Source organism: Stomoxys calcitrans, chromosome 5, assembly GCF_963082655.1.
Source record: "Stomoxys calcitrans chromosome 5, idStoCalc2.1, whole genome shotgun sequence".
NCBI lineage: Eukaryota > Metazoa > Arthropoda > Insecta > Diptera > Muscidae > Stomoxys > Stomoxys calcitrans.
The window spans coordinates 21,490,395-21,504,477 of record NC_081556.1 but is presented as its reverse complement, the minus strand read 5'-3'; the positions used below and the strand labels follow the sequence as shown (position 1 = coordinate 21,504,477).

General features: G+C 37.0%; 1 protein-coding gene across 1 annotated transcript in view; it reads left to right on the top strand.

Annotated features, from left to right (window-relative positions):
• Positions 1-14,083, top strand: part of LOC106080877 (facilitated trehalose transporter Tret1-2 homolog) — a 58,238-nt gene that overhangs the window by 21,540 nt on the left and 22,615 nt on the right. The window lies entirely within an intron of this gene.

The following is a 14,083-nucleotide window of genomic DNA, read 5'->3' as shown; positions in this document are numbered from 1 at the left end:
GTTTTATGATTTGCGAAATATTTATTATATGAATATGAGCTTTTAATTATTCTTTTAGGATATTTAGGTGAATATTCTGTAAAAAGATTTAAGAAGCTTTATTCCAAAAATCATCATGAAGAAAATAAAGTAACATAACTCTACATGCAAAAGTTGTATGCCCTGACACAAACAACTTCATTTTTGTGAACTCAATTGGACAAACCTAAAGATTATTTTCTTTGTGTATTTCTTTTCGGGCAAAATTGAGTCATGATTTCCCTTGTTCTATTTTTGTTGATTTTCTTTTTTTTTTTGAAGTTTTAAAGTAAAATAGTATACATGCATAGGAACGCCCTTTGTTCTGTCCATTTTGGCTGCGTAAAATTGGACCATGTCTTAAGATAAAAATACGATTGTTTATATTCATGAGAAATGTTTTTTATTCAAACGGAACGACTACACCATTTTCAATTGTAGTTCAGAAAATACCAATCCAAATTCAGATATTCCATTTGTAATTCAGAATTCCACTTGAAATTCAGATATTTTATATAAAATTCAGAAATTCCATTTGAATTTCAGAAACCCTATTTGAAATTCAGAATATTTTATTTGAAATTATTCTAATTGAAATCCAGGATATTTCATTTAAAATTCAGGATATTTCAATTGAAATTCAGAATATTTCTATTGAAATTCAATTGAAATTCAGAATATTTCTATTGAAATTCAAAATATTTCAATTGAAATTCAGACTATAAAGCAAATACCAGCGCATGCACTTGCATTGATCTATTATAATTTAATAATTTCTAATTGGAGCAAAAGGGATGCGTGGCGTCATAAAAATGGATAGACGGCGTGGGGCCTTCAAAGGAGTGGTACTAGTCGGTTTTCTTTAAGTGGGTGGACATGGGGAACCAGTTGTCAGAACTTGTTCTAGTTATTGTCAACGCTACATGCCACAATAGATTGGAAGAGTTAGTTTCACAGTCTTTTGCATCTGTTTTAAAATCGACACCATATTCACCGCAAATGAACCATATTGAAATAATATGGAGTAAAATTAAAACCTATCTCAAATGTTACATGCTTACTCCAATCGTAGTACCTCCAAATATTGAACAGCAGCGACTGTAATATTTACAGTTCGTCATAGACGACTCTTAATATTGATGTTGGTGACTTTAATCGCGCCATCTAACATTCTTCATCATTCAAGGAAGAAACCCTATCCCTGCATGCGGACCCTCCCCCATACCCCAATTTTTTTTGGGTCAAATAATCTGGGGGGACGCCCCATCCCAAAACCCACCCGGACGGACATGTTTACCGATTGGGACAATATGGGTATCAAATGAAAGGTATTTGAGAGAAGAGTACGAACGAGCACCATAAAACCCCCCAACAGGACTATTTCACCGCTTTGGGCAATATGGGTATCAATTGAATGGTATTTAAAATTAGAGTACAAATCTGGCATAAAAATGTTTTCTTTGGTGTCCGAGTAGCCTCCCAACCACCCAAAACTTCCCCGCACGGACATGTTTACCGATTGGGACAATTTGGGTATCAAACGAAAGGTATTAAGGAACAGAATACGAACTTGGTATACAAATTTCGTCCAAAGTGTTCGGGGAGTCCTCCACCCCCAAAAAACACCTTAACAGGCCTCTTTCACCGCTTTGGCCAATATGGGTATCAAATGAAAGATATTTAAAAGTAGGGTACAAATCTGGGGACAATATTGGTATCAAACGAAAAGTATTTAAGAGTAGAGTACGAACTTGGTATACAAATTTCACCCAAAGTGATCGGGGGTCCCCTCCCCAAAAAAAAACCCCAACAGAACTCTTTCACCGCTTTGGGCAATATGGGTATCAACTAAAAGGTATTTAAAAATAGGGTAAAAATCTGACATAAAAATTAATTCCTTGGTGTCTGAGGCGCCTCCCTACCTCAAAAACCCACCCGCAGGACATATTTACTAATTAAGACAATGTGGATATCAAATGAAAGGTATTTAAAAGTACAGTAAGAATCTGATATAAAAATTTATTCCTTGGTATCTGAGGCACCCCAAAAACCCCCAGCTGGGCATTTTTACCAATCAAATGAAAGGTGTTTGGAAGTTGAGTACACATCTGTTATAAGAATTTGGTGCAAGGAGTCTATGGGGCCTTCTCAACCCCAAAAATCCCCAAAACGGGCATGAATGTTCAACGTCACAATACAGGTATCACATGAAAGGTCTTTGGAAGTTGACTACGAATCTGGTATACATATTTGGTATAGAGTTTGGGTTCGAATCTAATGTTGATATAAGAATTTAAGATCTGGATCACGTTCAACAGTCCTTTCATTCAGCAGGACAAGTATATCGCAACAAAAAAGGACTGAAATAAAATGTCTTTTGGTTCTTAGCGTCGGGGGGAGCGACCCTTTCCTCCCAATGAAAACAACACAACAAACAGTCATGTAGGACGACCGAGAATATATTGTACTCAAAAGAAAGGATATGTCAGAGTGCAAACCCATCCCCCTATCCTACCCAAAAAAAAAGGAGTTAAAAATAATATATGAAGGTCGAGCAGGACAGCAATAAAAGGTCTTTGGTAGTAGAGCACACTTTTTACCCTCAAAGTGGGATAGACACAGGAGGACCTACAGATCTTTAAAAAAATGATTTTGAATGTAGATAACCAAAACAAACAAAAATATTTAGTGCGGATCTAAACGAGACCCGTTGATCTGATTATCTTGATAGCCACCTTCAAAATGCTTGGCATTATAGGGCCAAACAAAAGTGTGCTCTAGCACGACTTTGATATTATTTCAGGATCCGCCCTGAAACTCCCTTCCAACCGGTCATGTTTGCCTACTATGGCAAGTAGGGGCTAAAATAATAGGTATTTGATAGTAGAAAACGAATTTGATATTCAGTTTTGAGGCCAAGTGTTTGGGGGACGTCTCACCCCATAAACTTCCCCTAAACCAATGGCTATTGGGGCTCAAATAAAAGAAATTTGAGAGTAGAGCACGATGCTGATATTTTTTCCAAGCTAAGTGTGCGGGTGGCCTCCTCACCCTAGATGGACATCCTAGAAGTGGACATATTTGTGGATTATGACAATAAGTGGTTCAAATCTAATATCTGTTTTATGGACAAGTGTTTCGAGGTTTTACAAACGGAATGACTAGATTAGTATACCCCCATCCTATGATGGTGGGTATAAAAATAGCTTCAGTGACAGGATGCTACCCTGTTTCACTCCTTTGTCGATACCGAAAGGTCGGCTTTCTTTTCCATTGAAACGGACTGAAACTTGAGCATTCCTATACAGCTCCAAAATTAGTGTCACGATTTTTTCAGAGATGTCCTTATTCAACAGCGTGCTCCACAATAAAAGGTATAGGTGTGTATTAATGTTCAATGATTATGCGCAGGGAGTTAATGTGGTTGGCACAAGAACCATCCTGGCCAAAAACCTGCCTGTTACCTCCTCAATATGCTGTCATGTGCAGGCAAAATACGCTTCAGAAGAAGGCTTGCCATCACTTTAATCATTGCGTTTAGCAATGTAATCCCCCTCCTTTGGGGTTATGACCATGATCTTCATCTTTCATTCCGTAGGGCCAGCATTTGTATTCCAGGCCTCCCTGAATATTGGGGTGATCGTTTGAGCTTTGGGGTATGCCCCATACCACAACAGTTCAGCAGATACATTATCAGAGCCGGCTGATTTGGCGTTTTTGAGTGACACCAGAATGGCCTCTTCGTAGATATATCCCTGTGTGGGTTTCGGCGTACAGGGGAATTAAGAAGGTCGAAACTTACGTCTTCGTTTGTCGGTACTTCGGAGCTGAAGAAACCGCGCCTTCGCTCTAATTGCTGTTCGGGCGTTTTAAATTCCGATCCGTTCGCAACTTTTATTATTGCCGTTGGCCTTATATTGTTGCCGCTCATTTGTTTTACTGACTCATAGACACCATGCATGTTTCCAATATTAGCTGCATTTTCGGCTTGCTCTGTCAGCATATTACGCAATCCGGTAAACCACTTCTCTCGATGAAAAGAGAATCTAATTTTTGTACAGTACAATGTGATTTTTTTTTTATATTTTTAATTGCGCCCGTTTCTAATATAACACGAAAACATTTCGGATGAATACATTTTTTTATCAACAAAACAATAATACTTAACCTTCATTGCAAATATTGAAATTAAGTTATATGATATTCAATCTAATTGCGTTGTTGTCCACAAAACAAAAACTATAGCTCCACGCATCCATAACAAAATCTTCCCTGCTGCCACAACGTTGGAGAGCAATAAAAAATAAATAAATTAAAAATTTAATATGAAAAAAATGTTCATTGATTGTAAACTTCGCACATAGTGACTTTGCTTGTACTCAATTACAATCATTTTTTTTTCTTTATATTTTTGATAATTGCTAGCACCTAATTTAATGGTAGTTTTTTAATTTATAAACACTATATTTTGCGTTGCACTTCAGCTGAACTGAGCAATTATCGTTTTCGCTAATCGTTGATAAACTATCTCAATATCATAAAGTAGTTTATAAGTATGAATGGATTATACCATTTACGCCTAAAGCCCAGTACTAAGTTCATTGTGTATTAAATAATTGCGAAATATAACGCATTCTATTCGAAAACATGACACAAATAAATGACATACAGTTATGGTGCAAAAAATAGGATAGACAGACAAATAAAGTATTCTATATCGTGTAAAATAAGGACCGAAACGGGTATAAGTACCTAAGAAACTTACATGAGGAACCAAAACTCATCTGAGTTGGACGGAACTCATCCTATTATTAAAATGTTAGGCATTCCAAACACAATATCGAAATTTCACATGTGAAAAATAATAGGAACACTTTTAATTTTAAAACGCAAAACTGGAAAAAAAGAAAAAGTAAGGCAAGTTTTGAGTTACGAATGTAGGCAGATTGTGTTCTAGCAGCGCATTAGTTACTGAACGATGTCTTGTGTTCAAAAATGGCTTGAATCCCCATAGGTATAGAGTCGGTTCAGTTCTGGCGAACCGAAACGGGTATTAGTACCCACAAAGCTTAAATGATTAACCAAAATTCATTCAACGATGTTTCATTGATTTTCAATCGAATTTAGATTCGGAGACTTTGGGTGGCCCTACAGGACAGATATTCTATTGATCTTATACCAATGTCATCTGTTTTAAGAAGTGCACAGAAAAAACTCTAAGAAAAAACCAACTACCAAATTTTAGCATTGAATCGAAGATATAATTTGTTGAAGTACGTAAGTAAGTCTCCGCAAAAGACTTGAAAGACAAAATTATTGATATTTTGTGGACTTTCAATAAATTTTTTATTACTGTGCAGCAGTAATTATTAAGTGAATTGAGATGTACAGGAGTCAGAATGAAGTCCGGAAATTCTACCAAAGAATAAAACATCAAACCGATGGCGTTGGTGCAGGCACATTCTCCTGCACAGACAAAGAAGGAAATCTGATAACCGACACAGATAGCCCAACTGCTAGTGTCCAACGTTGGCGGCGAAGAAGATACCGCAAAAGCAATCAATGATGATGGTATAGAATGTCTACCTCCTAGTCAGAATGAGGTCCAATTAGCAGTGACCCAACTAAAGAACAAGGCAGCAGGAGCCGACGGGTTACCCGCTGAAGTATTTAAGATGTGTGCATCAGCTTATTTGCGCAGTCTCGCTAGAAGAACGCATACCCCTCAGCATACTATGTCCCGTACACAAGAAAGGAGACAAGACGGAATGTGCCAACTACAGAGGAATAAGTCTCCTCCCTAGCGCACACAAGATTCTTTAGAGCGTACTGTGTGAAAAATTAAAACCTAAAGTCAGTAACATAATTGGGCCCTATCAATGGGGCTTTAGGCCTGGTAAGTCCACCCTGGGCCAGATATTCACACTACGCCAAATCCTGGAAAAGACACGAGAAGGACAAATCAACACCTATCATCTCTTTGTTGACTATAAAGTCGTTTTCGATACCCCTTTACGTTCAAAGGTATTTCAAGCCATGTCTGAGTTTGGTATCCTTGCAAAATTAATAAGCCTTTGCAGGATGACACTTGCTGATACGCGTTCCTCAGTAAGAATAGTAAAGAAACTCTCCGAACCATTCAATAGCAAACGAGCTTGCAGACAAGGGGACAGCCTATCGTGTGATCTAATATCCTACTGAAGAAGACTATACGAGATGCAGATGTGAATAGATATGGGACGCTAATCACAAGAGAACACATGCTACTATGCCGACGACATCGATATCATAGATAGGTCATCGGAAGTAGTAACTGCAGCCTTTGAAAGAATCGAAAGAGAGTCAGTGAAAATGGGTGTGGCAGTAAATGGAGATAAGACGAAATGGATGGTTTCAACTCCCAAAACGCCTTATACAACCGAGGAGATAAAGAAAATGGAGAAAGTTGGGAACCACAACTTTGAGATAGTCAGTAACTTTATCTACCCCGGCACCGCCGTAACCGAAACGAATGATACCAGTTTTGAGATAAAGCGAAGAATAATATTGGCAACCAGATGCCACTTTGGACTAAGTAAGCAGTTTAGAAACAGGGCCACCTCTCGACAGACGAAGATTACACTATACAAGACTCGGATACTATCCGTGTTGTTATATAGTTCAAAGGCATGGGTACTTGTGAAAGCAGAGGAGGCAGTGCTTGGAGTACTTGGGAGAAAGATTCTTCGTAAAATATATGGACCAGTTTGCGTTAATGGAGAATATAGACGGCGATAGCATTGTTACACGCATCAAAATACAACGGCAGCGTTGGCTAGGTCATGTTGTCAGAATGGATGAAGAAGCTCCAGCGAAGAAGTCTTTTGAAGGCAAACACGGTGGTTCATGCAAACCGGGAAGACCAAAAGCCCGATAGAAAGATCAAGTGATGGGAGACACTTCTAAACTTGTTGTCAGAGATTAAAGAATGAGCGCAGAAGATCGAGGCGCTTGGAACGCTATTCTACGATCGGCTAGTGGAACAAATGTTCTGTCATAGCCAGTTAAAGTAAAGTAAGTAACATGGCCGCATTTGATAGTAGAGTTTTACATTCATTAAAGTCGGCTTGAAGATTTTCTTTCCAAGTAATAGGAATTTAATCTTTTTTGACGAATCCTTTTGGGCAATCGTGGAGTCGAGTATGATATTTTGCAGCACAAGCCAAAAAAGTGGCTTTAAACAAATTTTTAATGAGAAATACATAGAAAATTACGCCGAATTTTCTAAAATTAGTTTAAAGGAAAAATAACAACAAAAACATTGCCGGCCTGGGGATTCGAATCTGGGTTTGCGAAACTATCAGTGGCATGTGAATTTTTCGTGGTGCAAATTCTTTCTTGTACTCAAGAATCACGATAATTTTTTTAAACCAAACCCTGTTAACAGTACTTGTTACTATAATAGTTCAGTAAATAGTATTTGAGGCATAAAAAACTACATTTCTAAGAATTTAGCGTAAAATGGAACTGCAGTGACAAAATTGGCTTTAAAAGTTAGCTACTAAACTAGATAATGGTTGTTGTTGTAGTAGTGAGTTTCACACTGAGGCGGCAGCCCTGACCCATGAAGGATTTTATGGGGTCAATCCGGTACGTATAACCGGCTACCATGGGATTGACTAGATAGTAGTGTCAACTGATTACTGGCCAGACAACTGTTGCTCAATTGCTCATGTACAGTAATGGTACAATCAGTACTTTTATTCAAATAATAGCATACTGATTTCTCTGGATGTATGCACCTGACTTGTCGTTAAGCACCTGACTTGTTGTTAAGCACCTTTAAGATTTAAAATAAATCGTTATCATGTTCATGGTTATATTTTTGGCACTTGAAGCTTACAACCAAAACAAATCAATATTGTTATCTGTTGCATTAAGAAAAAGTGATTTCGAAATCAATTACCCGTTATCGATCCTCTTGAACTTGCTAGACCTTTTACGGACGCTGACCCTCTCACGAACGCTGACAAAACGAAAAAAAAACGCTTATACCAACCTTTTTCAATTAGAGACTAAACCGTGCAAAAATTAAATTTCAAGATGCTAGAATTGAATATGATTATATAAGGCTAATATGACAAACTTCTGTAAAGTGAATGCCGTGTCTTTAATTCAAAATAAATTCAAAATAAATAAATGAATACTGTTAATTTTTTTATTTAGAGAACCAGTTTCATGAAATGTTTAAGTGAAAAAAACGCAAAAAACAATGTACATTATTTTTATGGAATTGTCGTAACCGTAGTTAATTCATCGAATTTAAGTAAATAAAGTTGCGAACCGATTTAAAACTTAAGAATGACCTACATCAGTAAGATGTATTTGTGAAAAATTGTTATTGTATGGATTTTCTCGCAGGAAAAATAGTACTTGTATGTTCTTTTAGATATTAAAAAAGTGCTCAAACTATTTATTAATAAGTTTTGCAAGGTTGCAAAACCTAAACCAGTTTTAATAATGGTAAAAATAGCGCTGATGTTTTTTTAAATTTTCAAGTTTTTTGCCAGTTAGGGCAAAGATTAAATTTCTAAAATTTTTTTTTGTTTCTTTTTCGAGACAAGCTTGATGATCGGAGATTTTCTTTGCAAGTGGAAAAAGAAAGCCATAGAACGCAACACACAACCACATCTATGGGACTCGTTTCGTAACTTGGTTAGAATTACTCATCAGCCATATTAGGTGTAAAAGCTTCCAGGGCCGTACGTTGGTATATTGTACATGTACATAATTTTTTGCGAAACACCTCTATGATACAAATACCACATTAACCACGCTCGACAACCCTGTCTATTAGCTGTACTTTTTCCAATGCATGTGTTTTTTTGAAATGGCAAATTTTCTGTCTGCATAAATTACACTGCTTCCATGGTACGTACAAGATTCTGTGCAACTGTTGGAAGTTGTATAGATGGCTTCGAACGCTAGACGATGACAATCGTTCGAAGGAAGAGATCGGTTTATATGGCGGCTATAACAGGTTATGGACTGAGTCGGAACATATTTTTGCCCCGTTGTTGGCAGCCATTCCTTAATAATATGTGAAAATTTTCAGCCGAATCGGATAAGAATTGCGTCCTCTAGAAACTCAAGAAATCGAATCGGTAAAGTTAGCCTACTTTGGACAGACAGCGGACGGACGGACGGACATGGCTAGATCGACTTAAAATGTCATGACGATCAAGAATCTTAGACGATCTTAGACGCATATTTTGAGGTGTTGCAAACGGAATGACGAAATAAGTATACCCCCATCCTATGGTGAAGGGTATAAAATAAACCAATGCTGGTGAATTTCGGCGAATGTCTACAGATGGTTTATTAAGCAATCCGTAACAAATTTCGAGCAAATATATACAAACTCTAATAAATATGGTTGACAAATGACAACTTTATTGCAAATTAGCCAAAATCTGACGAACATTTATATGGGAACTACATCTAAATCTGAATCGATTTTGACCAAACTTTTCAGACATTGTGGTAGGCATCGAGGAAAGCATTGTGACCAATTTTGGCAAGATTGGTCAATAAATGCGCTTGCAGTGGCTCTAGAAGTGAAAATCTGGCGAAATATATATTTGGCAGCTATATCTTAATCTGAACCGATTTCCATGAAATTCATCAGTAATACTAAGAGTCATAAGGAAATCCTTCCTGATAATTTTCGTTTAACGAATGACCACATTATTGCAATCCAAATCGGACGAACATTTATATGGGAACTATATACAAATCTAAACAGATTTTTTCCAATTTCAATAGGCTTCTTCTCTACGGCAAAAAAAATTTAAGTGCCAAATTTGAAGACGATGGGATGAAAGTTGCGTCCTGTTATTTGTACACAAATGGACAGACAGACAGACGGACATTGCTAAATCGAATCGGAAAGTGATTCGGAGTCGATTGGTATGCTTATCAATGGGTCTATCTCTCTTCCTTCTGGGTGCTGCCAACAAGAAAGTGTGGGTGAAACGGAAGAAATAGTGAGAAATATGTATGTGAAAATATAAGAAGAAATCGGAAGAAGATAGTCGGGGACAAGTGCCTATCTGTCTTTTAGAATTTCTTTTGCGACTATCGTCATGGCATAGACCTCTGCCTGAAATAACTTACACACGTCCGTCATTCTCACCAACATACTGGTATTGCGTATATCGGCGTTTAGCCCCAATCCAGTCCCTGTATCCATTTCTCGTAGCATATCTCGGCAGTCATCCTAGTTACCTTTCCATGATCTCATTGATATCCTACAGAAATTCAATTCGTATCAGCAGCATAATTTCGCGAGCATACGCGATCATTCTCACGCCATCCCTGTTGAGATTCAACAGAATTTCGTTTATTACACTATCACCGAAAATCGCGTTGATAATCGGACCGGCCGAACTTAGAACTTTTTTACACTTTATCAAGTATACCAAACGACGCAAAGCCACTTCCTAATTCGATTTATCCATGTCCATCTCTCATTCTGCCTATGTATTTTTGTATATTATATCATAATCACATTTTTGATCTAGCCCTACACCACCACTCTGGTACAATATAGCATACTGAGTTTGTTATATCAAAAGTGTGAAGAATAAGACCCATTGTTAATCTTATCGATCAACATTGAATCACTTTTTGATACGATTTTGCCATTCCCGGTTGTCTATCTATGTTAACCAGTGTACAAAGTACAGATCGCATTTTTAAAAAGATTTAAATCATATTTGTTTTGTCTAAATTGTTATCAGGCGAAGTAAAAATGCGTAATATTTGGTTTTGCTGGTTCCTCAGATTTAGGCGGGAAATAATCCAACATAAACATTTTTGTATTTTAAATCCATTGTTATCAGACGATGCCATAAAACGTGATTTTTGATTGTTTTGATTCATTTGGTAATATTCTTAAAGGAGTTCTCAAATATATACACGTGCGTTACAGAGTTCATTAATCGATTAGATATGGAATCAACAAACACTTATAAATTTGTTTTCGAAACCGTTTTCTTTTTTTTTTTTTTGTTGTAAAATTTAATTGCTATAATTATGCAAACGTACTTTGTCCCTTCAAACGGAACTCGTGAATACAAAGTTTAAAAAATCAAATTCTGAATAATTAAAATTTTGAATTTTGCTTATTTTCTTACAATACAAAAGAACAGGTTTTCGTAAAATTTCAAACGAGCAGAAAAACTGCTTACAACTCCTCATTATCAAGTATATTGCGGATATTTAAAAGAATAATTTGTGTGCAAATAAGAAAAAACTAACCATTCACAACCCAATACATATTTTATTTCCGCAATTACGACAAAGGAATTCCAGAATATATCTTTAAATAACAGTCGAACATTAAAGCTAATGGGCGTAGAGGAATTTATAGTAGCAAACAAAAACTTATATTAAGTTGTAAGAAAACTATAGGAGGGAAACTTAAATATTCTATATTAGTATTCTCTTACGGCACAATTTCAAGTAACTCTTTCAATAAAATCTCAGGAGAGTGGGATTTCAATATATCATTGTTGAAATCCCACTTTTGACCATAAAGTTGAATGCTTTTATTTACAAGTACAGCAAAGAACTCTTTAACAGGAAAACAAGTGTGAGTTATTAAAGCTTTTCCCAAGATTTGTCCAATATTTCAATTCAAATTTTTCGAAGAATACGGACCTAATCTTATATTCCTTTCATTGAGCTAAATCTCGAATCCGACAGCACTCACTGATATGTGAGAAGTTTGCCCCCGTTCCTAAATGGAATGTTCATAAGCAAATTTGCATATACATACCTTACACCATATTCTTCCGTTAGTTCTCCAGAAAATGGATTTGTTCTCCAGAAAATAGATTTTATCTGCAATCAAAACAGAAGTTCAAATCATAACACACTTGAATATGGCCATATAAATCGACTTTCCAATTTTACTTCTTTGCGACAAATGCTGCCCAAATCGAACCAATTTGGGTATAGTTACTATACAAACTGATCTTTCGATTCAACAAATCGATTTTAATACGATTTGAACTAAACAGCTCTTCTAGACACCTTGACCCTCATATTTCTTATATATTGTATAATAAGTAAAAGCGAGCTAAGTACGGCCGGGCCGAATCTTGGGAACCCACCACCATGGATTCTGCTAAAATATGGGAGCTATAACTAGTTATGGACCGAATTCCACCATACTTGGCGCAATTGTTGAGAGTCATAATAGAACAATATATGCAAAATATCAGCCAAATCGGATAAAAATCGCGGCTTGTAAGGGCCCAAGAAGTCAAATCGGGAGATCAGTTTATATGGGAGCTATATCATTTTCTTAATGGATTTGAACCGTACTTGGCACAATTGGTGAGAGTCATAACAGAACACCATGTACAAAATTTCATCCAAATCGGATGAAAATTACGGCTTTCAGGACTCAAGAAGTCAAATCGGGAGATCGGTTTATATGGGATCTATATCAGCTTATACACAAAATTAAACCGTGCTTGGTTCAGTTGTTGAAAGTCATAACAGAACTCTATGTGCAAAATTTCAACCAAATCGGACAAAAATTGCGGCTTCGAGGGTTGAGGAAGTCAATCGGGAAATCGGTTTATATGGGAGCTATATCAGGTAATAGACCGATTTGGACCGTACCAAACTCCAACAACTGTGCTAAGTAAATTCCAAATCTGCCTATAACCTGATATAGCTTCCATATAAACCGATCTCCCGATTTGACTTCCTGAACCCCTAGAAGCCGCAATTTTTATACGATTGGGTTGAAATTTTGCATTTAGTGTTTTGCTGTGACTGCCAACAGCCTTGCCAAGTATGGTCGGTCTATAGCCCATTGTAGCTGTCATCAGGTACGTAGCCAGGTGGTCTATCGGGCCGGAGCTATAGACCTCTGAGCCTCTAGAGGGCGTAAGTTGATTGATATTTGGCTGAACTTATGAACCTGGTATATTTGTATGACTTCTAACTGCCATGATAAATACGGTCCACATCGGTCTATAACTTGATATAGCTCCCATATATTTAAAAAAGTCATTTAAAGAACTTGTCACATGCTACCCACGCTAGAAGGTATATAAGATTCGGTCTGACCGAACTTGAAGTGCTTTTTCTTGTTTTCCTTTTAAAACTCGAATTATCGTTGAAATCTCTTTAAATTGAAGAATACAAAACAAGTAAGAACATTCTAAGTTCGGCCTGGCCAAATCATATATACCCTCCACCATGGATCGCATTTGTCGACTTATTTGCGCTGCATTTCTTTTTAGGCAAACAAGGAATAATGGATAAGAATTGTTGTTCTATTGGAGATATATCAAGTTAAAGTCTGATTCGGACCATAAGTGAATTGGTTTTTTGAAGACCATAATAGAAGACATTGGGTAATATTTCAGTACATTCGTATAAGAATTGCGCCTTGTATGGGCTCAAGAAGCATAATCGGGAGTTCGGGATATGGGAACTGTATCAGGCTACAGATCGATTAAGACCATATTAGACATGTATGTTGAAGGTCATGGGGTAAGCCGTTGTTCAAAATTTCAGCAACATCGCATAAGAATTGAGGCCTCTAAAGGAAGATCCAAGGTCGGTTTGTATGGCACCTATATCAGGTGATGGACGGTTTTCAACCATACTTAGCACAGTTGTTGAAAGTCATAACAAAACGCTTCGTGCTAAATTTCGGACAAATAGGATGAGAATTGCGCCCTCTAGTGGCGCAAGAAGTCAAGACCCACGAACGGTTTATATGGCAGCTTTATCAGTTTATCAACCAATTTGAACTATACTTAGCACATATGTTGTAAGTCATAGCAAACAACGTCATATAAAATTTCAGCCAAATCGGATGAGAATTGCGCCCTCTATTGGCTCAAGAAGTCAAGATCCATGATCGGTATATGTGGCAGTTATATGAGTTTATTTATCGATTTGAACCATATTTAGCACAGTTGTTGGAAGTGATAACAATACAGTTCGTGCAAAATTTCAGACAAATCGGATGATAATTGCGCCCTCTAGTGGCTCA